Genomic DNA, 12,958 nt, shown 5'->3' with positions numbered 1-12,958 from the left:
CGAAAACTTCAGCGTCCACCCATGTCCCCTCGGGGAGGGGATGTATAGGGAGTGTACAGTTGTGGAGGGCCTATCCACGGATCTTTGCTAATTAGGGATAAACAGAGGAGAAGGATGGATTTATCTCTGAGATGTGATCATAAAGCCCTTGGGCGATAGATGTCAAGATGCCCGAACTCAAACATCGAAATCGGGGCTCTCTCCTTTGAGTACGTGGTTGCCTTCGGAGGTCCACACGCTGCTTCAAAGTTGCAGTCCCTTAAAACTCGCGCTGGACAGCTATTTAAGGCTGTCTCACAGCCGACGGAATGGCCAGGGCTGTTGACCCAGGCGTAGGCACCAGACCCCCCTGGGTTGGACTCTCTCCTGGGCACTGGCAGTGAGGCCGTGGAGAGGCAGCGACAGCCAAGTCTTGGTCTGAGCCTTTTCCACCACCTTCCACAGACCCCCGGGGTCAGGTTTCTGAGCTGCTCGGCTCCTGCCTCCCTGCTGGGTACTTTTCTCTTGTAGTCAGGTGCCGTTTGAACGGGCAGCTACAAAAGTGTGTTGAGACTACGCTTATGATATTTAATTCATTCTGTCTGTTTTTGAATAACGGTCCTTAGAATGGTCTCTCACTTGAAAATGAATCCTTATGATTTTTAGTGTCGAGAATTCAAAATCACATCAGCAAAATAGATTCTTACGGAAAAACGTATTTGGTTACATCATCGACGTCAAATTAAGTTGCTTACGTGGTCTGCAATTTGGGTTTTACTCTTGAATATTTGAATATATGCCAATTGTCACTGCATAGTTTAAACTATTATCTTTCAACATAGTTGCTTCATTTTAAAACTACTTATTTCAGTCATTTAAAATGCAGTAACTGTAAAACCATTTTGCAGAGGTTTCTAAAATAAGCTCTCAAATGATACAAGCCTGATCTGAATTGCTTTATGCGCGGAATGGAAATAAACGGTTCGTATTGAACCTATAACACAAGATTACTATCTAAGATTCCCTGTAAATTTCATCTACATCTTTACCCTGCAAGAAGGCAAAACTTTAAATATTCTAACATGTTTGCAGTGGTTTTATGGTTTGGTGAAGGCTGGCTTGATTTTGGCAGGAAAGCCAACATGATGTTATGAGATCTTTTGCACAATGGAAATGAGACTTAGATATATTTCTTCCTAACCATAAATTTAAAATCTGAGAGCGATAAAATTTATGAATAAAAGTCTAAACAGCACGCCGAGGCCAAGAAGGATTTTTTACAGTATACTTTTTAGACTTCCAGACAGGATCTTTTTGCCATTTAAAATTTTTTCTGCAAGGTTAAGTTCAATCTCGCTATCCAGTGAAAGCCTAAAGCATATACTAGCTGCTCCCACTGTGGTGTATAAATAGAATATGGAAAGCTGTATTTCCGTATTTATTTAATTTGTTATTTAATTTTAAAGGGTAAATTCTAAGCTCTAGTCTTTGTGATTTTTAACAAAAATGTTTTTATTATGTTAATTTTCAAAATTAAAACAAATAATAAACTGAGCAAATATACTAACAAACCCTCATACCCGTCACTGTTTCAACAGTTATCAGCATGTTGCCAGTTGTGCTTCGCCTCCTATCTGCCCTACCTTCCTCTCCTCCAGGATTATCTTAAAACAAGTTGAAAGTCACAGTCATTTGTTCTGCAAACACTTCCGCGTGCCTCTTGGGACTTTTTAAAAAGCATAACTGCAGTCCCGTTTGAGCTGGACATTCTTTAGACAGTCAAGGGGACATCACTGCCTTTCCCTTTGCCGGCATCTGGCTCCACCGCCTCAAAGGCGCCCCTCCCTCCGCTTTAGAGATGCTGTCCAGGCAGAATTCTTTCAGCTTTCTTCCACCAGACACGAGAAGGGAGGCCCGATGTCTCCTTCCTCCCTTGCTCTGCCAGTTAATCTGAAGAGGTAAGCCTCTTCCCTCATTCTTTTCCCCTTTCTTTTTATGATATAACCAGACTTCTAAAGAATAGTCACACTTTACAGTCACTTTTTACCTCTATTAGTTCCATCTGATTAACTGTTTCAATAGTTACCACCAATCCCTCCGAACTGTGACTCTCATTCGTGGGTTCTCATTTTGCCCTATCTTTTGTTGCTCCGAAAAGAATTTTCATGTGATTATACAGGAAGTGCAATTGTGTCATGTGTCATCCACATCCTGGCATATCTTAAAATATCTTCCTCTTGTGTTAAGGCATGAATGACACCTGGCTATGAATAAGTCTTGAGACACAGTTTTTTAATTTTTTTTTTTGAAAGCTCTCTAGTTATAAGTCTATTGTTTTCAGTTATTTACTGCTTCAGAGAATTATAAGGTAAAGTTTCTTTTTTGTTTCCTTGTAGGTAATCTCATTTTCCCCCTTTTGGATATTTATAGAAATAGTGTCTTAATTTTTGAAATTTGAACATTCTATGAAGATATTACTAGACTTAGTTTTTATTGTCTGACGGAATACAATATGTATTCTCAAATTATTATATGAAATCTTATTTATATCAGGAATATAAAGTTGTATTTTTTTAAAAAATTGATTATTGCTATTTCACTGCTCAGATCCCCTTTTAATCTGTTCCTTTTATCTATCCCTAAGGTGAATTTTGAAGATCTGTCCTCCGTATCCCTTATTTCCTCTCCTCCCTCATAATTTTAATTTATCTTTCTTCTCTGTGTTCTAATAGACTTTTTCAAACATTTCTTTATTTTGATATTTCCTACTTTGATAATTTTAATTTTTGTGGTGTCCAATCTGCTATTAAAAGTCTCCCTCCTTTTCAAAATTGATAACAGGATGTCTTATCTCCATGCAAAGCTTCCTTTTCTCCAGTTTTTGGTGATGTTTCAGTCATTTCAGAAATGCAACATCTGCTTGAATATTATAATGAATGTAACACGGGCACGAGTTATTAAGACATGTCTTCTGTGTCCTATGTGAGTATGCCATGGTGGTTCAGTCAATGTCAACCGACAACAAAGCTACCAGTGGCAGCAGAAAGCACCTGGCTCCTTAGGCTGACTCTCCAGGCAGCGATGCTGGTTGGGCTGCAGAGAAGCCCTGTGTGGCTCTTGTCACACACCCTGGAAATCAAGCCATGTGTGAGAATCCGGAGACACCAAAGAATAAGAGGCTTCTTACCATGTGCCCTGAGCCTGGTGTGACTGGTAACATACACGAAGCACTTCAGAGCCACCACTTTTAGAAATACTGCCATTCGTTTGTGTGTCCAGAAACTCTAGGTTTACAGTCTCAAGAACAAAAGCTAAGGGCTTCCCTGGTGGTGCAGTGGTTAAGAATCCGCCTGCCAATGCAGGGGACACGGGTTCTAGCTCTGGTCCGGGAAGATCCCACATGCCGCGGAGCAACTAAGCCCGTGTGCCACAACTACTGAAGCCTGTGCTCTAGAGCCTGCAAGCCACAACTGCTGAGCCCACGAGCCACAACTATGGAGCCCGTGCTCCACAACAGGAGAAGCCACCGCAATGAGAAGCCCGCGCACCGCCATGAAGAGTAACCCCTGCTCGTTGCAACTGGAGAAAGCCCGCGCGCAGCAACGGAGACCCAGCACAGCCAAAAATAAATAAATATATTCATTTAAAAAAAAAAAGAAAGAACAAAAGCTAAGTTTCAAACTCAAGCTAAGTTAGAAAACTACCTAATGCTATATATCCTCTAACCCATTCTCATTCAGAAAAACTTCAGACGAGCAAAGAAGCCCATAAACATAGTCTACCTTTGCTCAGCCGAATTATTTGGTGGTGCTGGTGGAGATGTTCGCCTCTAAAAATAGAATCCAGCAGCGAAAACCCAATCTTTAATGTAAAAGCCTGAAAGACAGTTATTTAAATGTTAAAAAAAAGTTGGTAAACATGATCAAACCTTGTATTTAAAAATTTTCATCTAAAACTTTTCTAAAACTTTGAAGAATAGGACTGATGTGGATCTTTTTTGTATAGTTGTTTTCAGAGTAGAAAAATCTTGTGGAGAATGAAGACGCTCACACTGGGTTTTACATGATATTCCCACTGGCGGGAAGAATCACATTTTCCCAGAAGCCCCTGAGTCTGGAGCCTGGTGAGCCCTCCTGCCTTTGCTCCCCTGGAGACACCTGCAGTAGGAACCCAAGGATTCCCGGCTCACCCGTGCGCGCCAAGGACGGAAGATGTAACCACGACAGACTTCCAGGTGAGCCTTTCCCTAAGCGGGTTTGCGAGCCTCTCAGGTGTTAAGCAGATTGGTACAGAATTCTTTTCAGAGGGTCTTCGGAAAGATAAGAACCACCTTTGTCCTTCTCAGCGAACTTACCCTTTCACAACTGGAGGCAGGACAGAACAATTTTGTCTTCTGAGTACGTTAATGTGAAGGTGCTGGATACTAGAAGCATAATTCCTTTCTCACTAAGGTATTTTTTCCTCTCTTCTTTCTTCTATCGTTTTTGCCACACAAAGCTCTGCTGTCTTCATAGGTGCCTTTTGGGGCCTTGGAATTGGTTTCTCTCCTTTTACTGTGTAATGTCTCAAAACAAGTGCTTTGATCAGACGCCCAAGGGGTCACACATCTGGAACAGGAGAGCACTTAGGAGTCTGTGCTCTTAGAGGGGCATCGACATTGAAATGATACGAACAGTAATTTTGTGTAGAACACTTTCTTGTCTAAGCTCTGCCCACTTTTATTACAGGGAAGGAATGCACACACATATGCGTATATATCTGTATTGATGGATGGATGGGTCAATGACTTGACTTCTTGCCAGTGTGGCTGGAAAGTTTCCTCTCTCTCTCTCACGTTTACTATTAGAAAGAGTGACTGGTCCAGGGAGCACCCCACCTCCTGCTTGTACTTTGTGCCCTGAATGGAAGGAAGCAAAAATCCTTGTGGAGAAAAAAGAATTCTGACGAAGCCAAGTTCGTGAGTGTATGTGTGTGGTGTGTGTGCGTGTGTATGTTTGGGGAATATTAATTTATTTTGTAGTAAACTAGTGGCCGTGTTGGGCTGCTTTGGGCAGAATGCACAGAGAAATCACTATTGAGGCTACTGGCTTCAAGCCCACGAGATTATAGCCTGCTTCTAAAACACTGCCAGCATCTATCGAATTAGTAATGAAATCAGTGTCAGAAAAACCTAGGTTCAAATCACCACTCAGTTGACTTCACACGTGGAACCAAAAGTTTTTCCAAACTTGTCTTCTCATCTCTAAAACAGGTCTAACGACGTCAGTGCTACTGACCTAATGAAATTGGTTAAGAATTCAAATAAAAAGAACAACAGGAAGAACCACAGTGAATGTAGGCGACACATTTATGCAACACGTAAATGTATTGTTATTTCAGTCTAACCTGCCTTTGGAGGGCTTTTACTTTTTTTTTTTTATTTTGAAATAATTATAGATTCACCGGAAGTTCCAAAAAAGGATCTACACAATGGTCCCACGCACTTTTCATCCAGTTTCGCCCAATGGGAACTTCATAAGTCGTACAACATCAAAACCAGGAGACTGACATTGGTACAATTCTAAGAGCTCACTCAGATTTCACAAGTGTGTGTGTGAGTATAGTTCCATGCAATTTTATCACATGCGTAGGTTTGTGTAACCACTGAAATCGAAATAAAGAAGCATTCCATCCCTGGAAAGCTCCCTCAAACCACCCCTTTGTAGCTGCATCCACCACCCTCGCCATTCTGGTCTTTGGTAATCGCTAATCTAGTCTCCATTTCTCTGATTTTATTTTAACAATGGTATATAAATGGCATCGTACAGAATGTGACCTTGTGGGATTCGCTTTTTTCACTCAGCCTCATTCCCTGGAGACCGATCCCAGGGGCAGTGTTAGTAGTTCATTCCTTCTGTGTATCAGTAGTTGATTCCTCTTAGTTGGTTCATCGTGTTCCACGGCACGGATGTACCACAGTTTATTTAATCCTTCATCCCTTGAAGGACTTTTGGGTTGTTTCTAGTTTTTGGCTATTATGAGTAAAGCTGCTGTGAACATTAGCATATGGAGTCTGTGTGAACATAGGTTTTCATTTCTCTGGGATAAACGCCCAGTAGTGAAATTGCTGGACCGTACGGTAGTTGCATGTTTAGTTTTGTGAGAAACAGCCAAATTGTTTTCCACACTGCCTGTACCATTTTGCCGTCCTACCAGCAATCTTTGAGTGATCTAGCATCTCTGCATCCTTGCCAGAAATTGGTTTCGTCACTATGTTTCATTTTAGCCATTCTGATAGGTGAGTAGTGATATTTCATTGTGTTTTTAGCTTGCATTTCCCTAGTGGTAGTGATGCTGACTATCTTTTCATGTGTTTATTTGCCATCTGTGTATGCTGTTTGATGAAATGCCTGTTCACGTCTTTTGCCCATATCCTACTTGGAATGTTTGGGTTTTTTATTCTTGAGTTTTGAGAGTTCTTTATATTTCTAATTACAAGGTCTTTGTCAGATATGGGGTTTGCAAATATTTTCTCCAAGTCTGTAACTTGTCTCTACATTCTCTTAAATAGGGTCTTTGGCGGAGCAAAGGTCTTTATTTTTGATGGGATCCAATTTATCAATTTTTCTTCCATGAACTATGCTTTTGCTATATAAGAGCTCTGCCTGGGCTTCCCTGGTGGCGCAGTGGTTGAGAGTCCGCCTGCCGATGCAGGGGACACGGTCCGGGAGGATCCCACATGCCGCGGAGCGGCTGGGCCCGTGAGCCATGGCCGCTGAGCCTGCACGTCCGGAGCCTGTGCTCCGCAACGGGAGAGGCCACAGCAGTGAGAGCCCCGCATGCAGCAAAAAAAAAAAAAAAAAAAAAAAAGAACTCTGCCTGCCTTAGGTTATAAAGATATCCTGTCATTTTCCTAAAAGTTTTACAGATAGTTGTGCATTGAAGACCGTGGCCTCTGAGCATCTAGACACATTTCAGCCCATGTTTTGCTTACTTCTCTCCATTTCTAGATATTATTTCATGTCTACCTTAAATGTCACCTTTTCCACTCTTTCATTAGGCCTTTTTCAGTTGTTTTACTCCATATCAATCATATTCCATCTCAGTGTCTTACTGATTGAAAGGGTGGAATCACATAGATAACCTCTAGTATTGACAGGACTCATGCTGATAGGATGCAGTTTTGATAATACTGGGAGTCTGTAGAGAGGAAGGACAAAATCTTTCTCTTTCTCAAAACTTAGCCCAAGGTTTTGCAGATAGTAGGGACTCAGTGATATTTGTAGACTTAAATGCATTGAGTTCTACCATCCTGATCCTTGCTAGATGAAGGGACATGGCCGCCTCAATGTGCATCTATGTTCAGACGCAATAGAAAAAGGCAACACTGAGTGGAGAGGCCAGTAGCATCCCAACTGGATCACTCCTGACTGCTTGCACCTGCTGCTGCACAGGCTGGGACCTGATTACCTGGGTTAATGAGGTCAGGATGGCAGCTCGGAGGGCCCAGCACCCCAGGGCTGTCGATTCCAGGACGCTGTCGGAATGTGTACTGCACGTTCATAGATACTTTCCAGTCCTTTGCCTATGACTCTGCTTAAAGCATACTCTCCAAGGCAGTTAGATCTTTGAAATGATATGTGTGTTTGCACATATTATATCTATACATACATGTATATTACATACATGCCCACACGACATATGCTGTTATTGCCGCCTGCTTCCTCAGAGTTGTCTCCAAATTCTACCTTTTAGAAATCTCTTTTGTGTGTGTTGCCTTCATTTAGATGCCCATTAATTAAGGACTTCTGGCCATTCTATCCCATTTCATTCTAGTTTCCTAAAGACCTAGTGTTTCGGTGATAGGAGGAGGTGTGGAAATTCATGTATTTTTTGTCTGAAAGCTCGAAAGTAAAGGTCAGTACATTCCTACAGAAAAAGGCTCCTAATGACTAAAACAACCCACAATTTTTCTTCTCCTTGTGCCAATCGGTTAAAATAACATTGGGGAAAGGGCAGATCCAGATACTTAGAGTCTACAAATAAATAATGATTATTATGAGGATATGAGCATAGGGACAGATAGATTTTCTAGTGTTACAGGATTTGGACAGGTTTGCTGTCGTAGGATTTGCAGCGTTTAATTCTGAGTTCTGATCATTATTTGTCAGAGGTATTAACACGTGCCCATCTCCCTCCACATGAATAACCTTTTAAGAGGTGGTTCTATTTATAGTTAAGAGGATTTACAGACTTAAACTGTACTTTCTGCAAAGATACACACAATACTGAGCAGGAAAATGGTTACTCTTTAGGGAAATCGTGTTATCTAGTGGCAGAAATTCACGCTTAGGAAATTCACCTAGGAAACTATGACTTTAGGAAAAAAAACCCTAAGCCCCTTAATGTTCTTATGTGCCTGTATTAGTTTATCAGTTTGTTTTCTCGAGCAATTTTTGTAGAAAGCTTTTCATTACTATATGGGATATAATTTTTATATCAGAGAAAAATATCTAAGGGTTAATATCAAGAACCACAAAAATCTATGTCTAGGTTTTTTGCTTTTTAAAACATTACCTCCTGAAACATACAAACAAACAAAATGTGATTGTTTGCCTTGGTAAAGGGAAGTTGTTTAGATTGGAGAAAACTGGAAGGATCAGGTAATTATTATCAAGGTTCTAGTTTCTCTCTTGGGTTTGGTTTGGAAGCATTTTTGATAAATCATCAATAAGATAAAGTGATCACTGGCACTAAAGCTTGCTTGCGGTTTTATATTCTTTCTGGATAAACCCTTTCCTTGTCAAGAAAGGTCACGGACTGTGGAGATGGTCTTACCTTGACATTGTGCCTGGCTATGGTGCCTCCTTCATTTTCCACTGTTTGATAAATGTTCGCATTATATTCCTCAGCCCTGGGCGGGAGCAGAAATTGTATCGGCATAGATGGTCTGGAGAAATGTTTCTGGAGTTCTTCTTGGTTGTCTGGGGAAAGCCTAGGCATGTTTTTACAATAGTCTCCAAATGAGTCCTGTAGCTTGATTTTAACACCACCAGCCCAGGGTCCACTCTGTTTCTCTTCCTTTGTCTGGTGCTGGTCTGTCGCTCAGTCTGCTGGGCTCCTCCCTGCAAAGTTACATCAACTGAAGCAAAAGGATTATCTGTGTTGTGGGTCAGCAGTTTATCCACAGACCGTTAGCTCTATTCCAGGATGAGCCTCTGATTTTGAGCATCCGGGTATGTTATGACTGCCCTCTACAGGTAGCAGCGTATTCCTAATTCAAGTTGAATGCTAAATCAAAACTGAAAGACATGATTCAAGTGCTATATTGCTTAGTATATCATGATAAAGGAAATAGATTGCATGGCAAAGTTCTGTGTTCGTAGTGTGTGATACTTGACAATTTGGGGCTATACACTCAAGAGGCAGAGGAGCCACCTGGTCTATCTAGGTCTCTTAAAAGGTCCCTTTAGTAGCAGTCAGCTTTGTGGATGGAAATGTGTGCGAAACTCATACCCAAACTTAAGCCCAAGGATTATTCCACTTTTTACTTAGGTCATATAGAATTAGTTGAAGTGATTTTCTTAGGTGGTAACTAGTCCTCTAATGATTAAGCCAAGACTTGGCTTCTACATCATGCTTCCTATTCGTAAAGTGCTTTATAAATATAAGATTATTAAACAGAGTGCAAATAGATAGACCGTAATACCTTTTTCTCAAATGGTATCTAATGCCCAAGTAGCCTCTGCTGGCTCTGGGGGTGCACAGAGGTAAGGATCCCAGGTATGTATTCCTGGGGACTACAAACTGGAGAAGTTTCCTTTATAAAATGATCCCAGGCCCCCAACACTGACATACAAAACTAACACAATCCCCAGCAACATCCCAGCTCCCTTTTTTGCAGAAATTGACCAAGCTGATTCTAAAGTTTATATGACATTGTAAGGGACCCAGAATATCCAAAACAATCTAAAAAATAAGAACAGAGTTAGAGAATTCACACTTCTCAACTTGAAAAATTACTACAAAGCTACAGTAACTAAGACTGGGGTGCTGGCATAAGGATAGACACCTATATCAACGTTTCGAGAGTCCAGAAATGAACCCACACATTTACGGTCAGTTGATTTTTGACGAAGGTGCCAAGACAATTCAATTGGGAAAGAACTGTCTTTTCTGCAAATGGTACTGGGACAACGGGACGGCCTCAGGCATAAAAATTAAGTTGGACCTCACACCACATTAAAAACTGAACTTGGACTTCCCTGGTGGCGCAGTGGTTAAGAATCTGCCTGCCAATGCAGGGCACATGGGTTTGAGCCCTGGTCTGGGAAGATCCTACATGCTGCAGAGTAACTAAGCCTGTGCGCCACGACTACTGAGCCTGCGCTCTAGAGCCCGCGAGCCACAACTACTGAAGCCCGTGTGCCACAAATACTGAGCCCCGCGTGCCACAATTACTGAAGCCCGTGCGCCTAGAGCCCGTGCTCCACAACAAGAGAAGCCACCGCAATGAGAAGCCCGCACACCGCAACGAAGAGTAGCCCCCGCTCGCCGCAGCTAGAGAAAACCTGCGTGCAGCAACGAAGACCCAACGCAGCCAAAAATAAATAAATAAATTTATTAAAAAAAAACAACTCAAAATGAATCATAGACCAAAATATAAGAGTTAAGACTATAACACTCTTGAACGAAAACATAGGAGAAGATATTTGTGACCTTGCCTAAAATATTAGGCAAAGCCTTCTTAGGTTCAATACCAAAAGCGCAAGTGACAAAAGAAAAAAATAGGTATACTTGACTTCATCAAAATAAAAAATGTTTGCTCTTCAAAGGACATCATGAAGAAAGTGAAAAGACACCCACAAAATATGGGAAAATATGGCAAATCATACATACATAATAAGGGACTTGTATCCAGAATATAAAAAGAGCTCTTAAAAAAAACAACTAGAAATGAGTGAATTGTCTAAATAGACATTTCTCAAAAGAAGACATGCAGATGGCCAAAAAGCGTATGAAAAGATGCTCAACATCTTTAGCCACTGGGGAAATGCAAGTCAAAATCACTAATGGATACCACATCACACCCAACAGGTTGGCTTTAGTAAAAAAGACCATCACAAGTGATAGTGAGGATGCAGAGCGACTGGGACTCTCACACGCTTCCGGTGGGAGTGTAGAATGACGCAGCCACTTTGGGAAACAGTCTGGCGGCAGCAATTCCCTTGTAGATATGCACTGAACCAAGAGAAGTGAAACATATGTTCACCAAAGACACGCAAATGTCCAGTAATTGGAATCCACCCACATGCCCATCAACTGGTGAGCAGATAGACAAAGTGAGGTATATCCACACAATGGAATATTATTCAGCCATAAAAGGAAGTGAAGCACTGGTACGTACCGCCACGTGAATGAACCTGGAACATTGTGTTAAGTGGGAAGAGCCAGTCACAAAAGACCACATATTGTATAACTCCGTGTATAAGAAAATGTCCAGAACAGGCAAATCTACAGATACAGAACGTACGGATACATTAGGGGTTGCCTAGGGTAGGAGGGTCTGGGGAGAGATGGAGAATGATGGCTAATGAGTAAGAGGTTTCTCTTAGGGGAGATGAAGAATGTTATTACACTGATTGCAGTGATGGTTGCCCAACCCTGGGAATAAACTGAAAATCTGAGGGTCTAAGGACCTGGTGTTTGGCTGTCGATTCTCAGAACGAAAATGGAATAGGTGGTATCAGTAGACCCAAATTGACCTGTATGATTTCCGGAGCTGGAAGGGACCATCAAGAGTGTCTTGTCCTCCTTCCCATCATCTTCTTCATTTTGTGGATGGGGAAACATGCGTGGGATATCAGGTGATGTGTCCAAGGGCTACATGTGATAGTACAGTTGGGACCAGCCTCCACATCTCCATACCCTGGGGCCGGAAACCACGGCTTTGCACCACCCTGCAAACCAAATCGTTTGCGTTTCTCTTTAAGGATGTCATTTAGGTCCACCAGCCTTTTCCTCACTTCCCAACTCTCATTTCTGCATCTTCTATTCTGGTGTCAAACATTGGAGGAAACATTTCCTTTGAACGTTTGTTAATTTCTCTTAGCACTTTCCCGACACTTGTAAACATTCTCCCTCTCAGAAACTTCTTTCTACTTAAAAATTATTTGTATGAACGTTCTTTCATCTTCTTAAGTTTAATTTGTTAATGATTTTTATCTAAGTAAGTCTCCTAATAAAACATTGCACACACAGTGCTTCTGAGATCCTAGTAAACATTTTTTCATATTTGAGGGTGTGTGTGTGTGTGTGTGTGTGTGTGTGTGTGTGTGTACACTAGTGGAACTGCAGCATTGACTGGCATTCCCTGGAATTCTCTGTAAAGCAAGTGTCCTGGAGATTGCAGGAAGGAGAGTTTGTATGAGAAAAGAATTTTACAATTTGTTGAAGGTGAGTAAAGTACTTATTGACAAATGTGTATTTATTTTGCTTTATTCCCAAGTATAAGGACATTTCCTAAAGGGTCAAGTGTAACAGGCAGGATGGAGAGACTTGCATCTAAGAGCATAAACATCTCAGAGTGCGTGGAAGCTGATGGATGTTAATCCATGCAACTCCTAGAGGAAGCTGAAGAAGGCAAGGAGATGGATCCTCCTCCGGCGCATGGGGAGCGGCGTGGAGGACTCAGCCCAGCCAGACATCCGCAGCCCAGTGACACCCACCTCAGACTTCTGCCCTAGAGAACTGTAAGATAATACATTTGTGTTGCTTTAGGCCAGTAAATCGGTGGCAATTCGTTACAGCGGCAATAGAAAAAGAATGCAATATTATATACTATTCCTACTGTGTTTATTTGTAATCAGTGTATAATATTAGTTTTGTTTTCAAAACTTGACCTAAATTTAACATTTGTAGGAGAAATGTATTGGTTATACCTACAAATCTCTTTCAGCAGTTATCAAAAACAATATGCTATAATATTATACCCGCTCAC

General features: G+C 41.5%; 1 protein-coding gene across 4 annotated transcripts in view; it reads left to right on the top strand.

Annotated features, from left to right (window-relative positions):
- Nucleotides 1-12,958, top strand: part of ATP6V1H (ATPase H+ transporting V1 subunit H) — a 95,927-nt gene that overhangs the window by 20,250 nt on the left and 62,719 nt on the right. For all 4 annotated transcript variants that reach the window (XR_009522577.1, XM_060035376.1, XM_060035375.1 and 1 more), the window contains 2 exons: nucleotides 3,985-4,213; nucleotides 12,467-12,710. The gene's annotated coding sequence lies outside the window, so the exon portion shown is untranslated. The remainder of the gene's footprint in view (nucleotides 1-3,984; nucleotides 4,214-12,466; nucleotides 12,711-12,958) is intronic.

Source organism: Delphinus delphis, chromosome 17 (genome assembly GCF_949987515.2).
Source record: "Delphinus delphis chromosome 17, mDelDel1.2, whole genome shotgun sequence".
Classification (NCBI taxonomy): domain Eukaryota; kingdom Metazoa; phylum Chordata; class Mammalia; order Artiodactyla; family Delphinidae; genus Delphinus; species Delphinus delphis.
The sequence above is the reverse complement of the archived record's forward strand: the minus strand, read 5'-3'. Positions and strand labels throughout refer to the sequence as shown.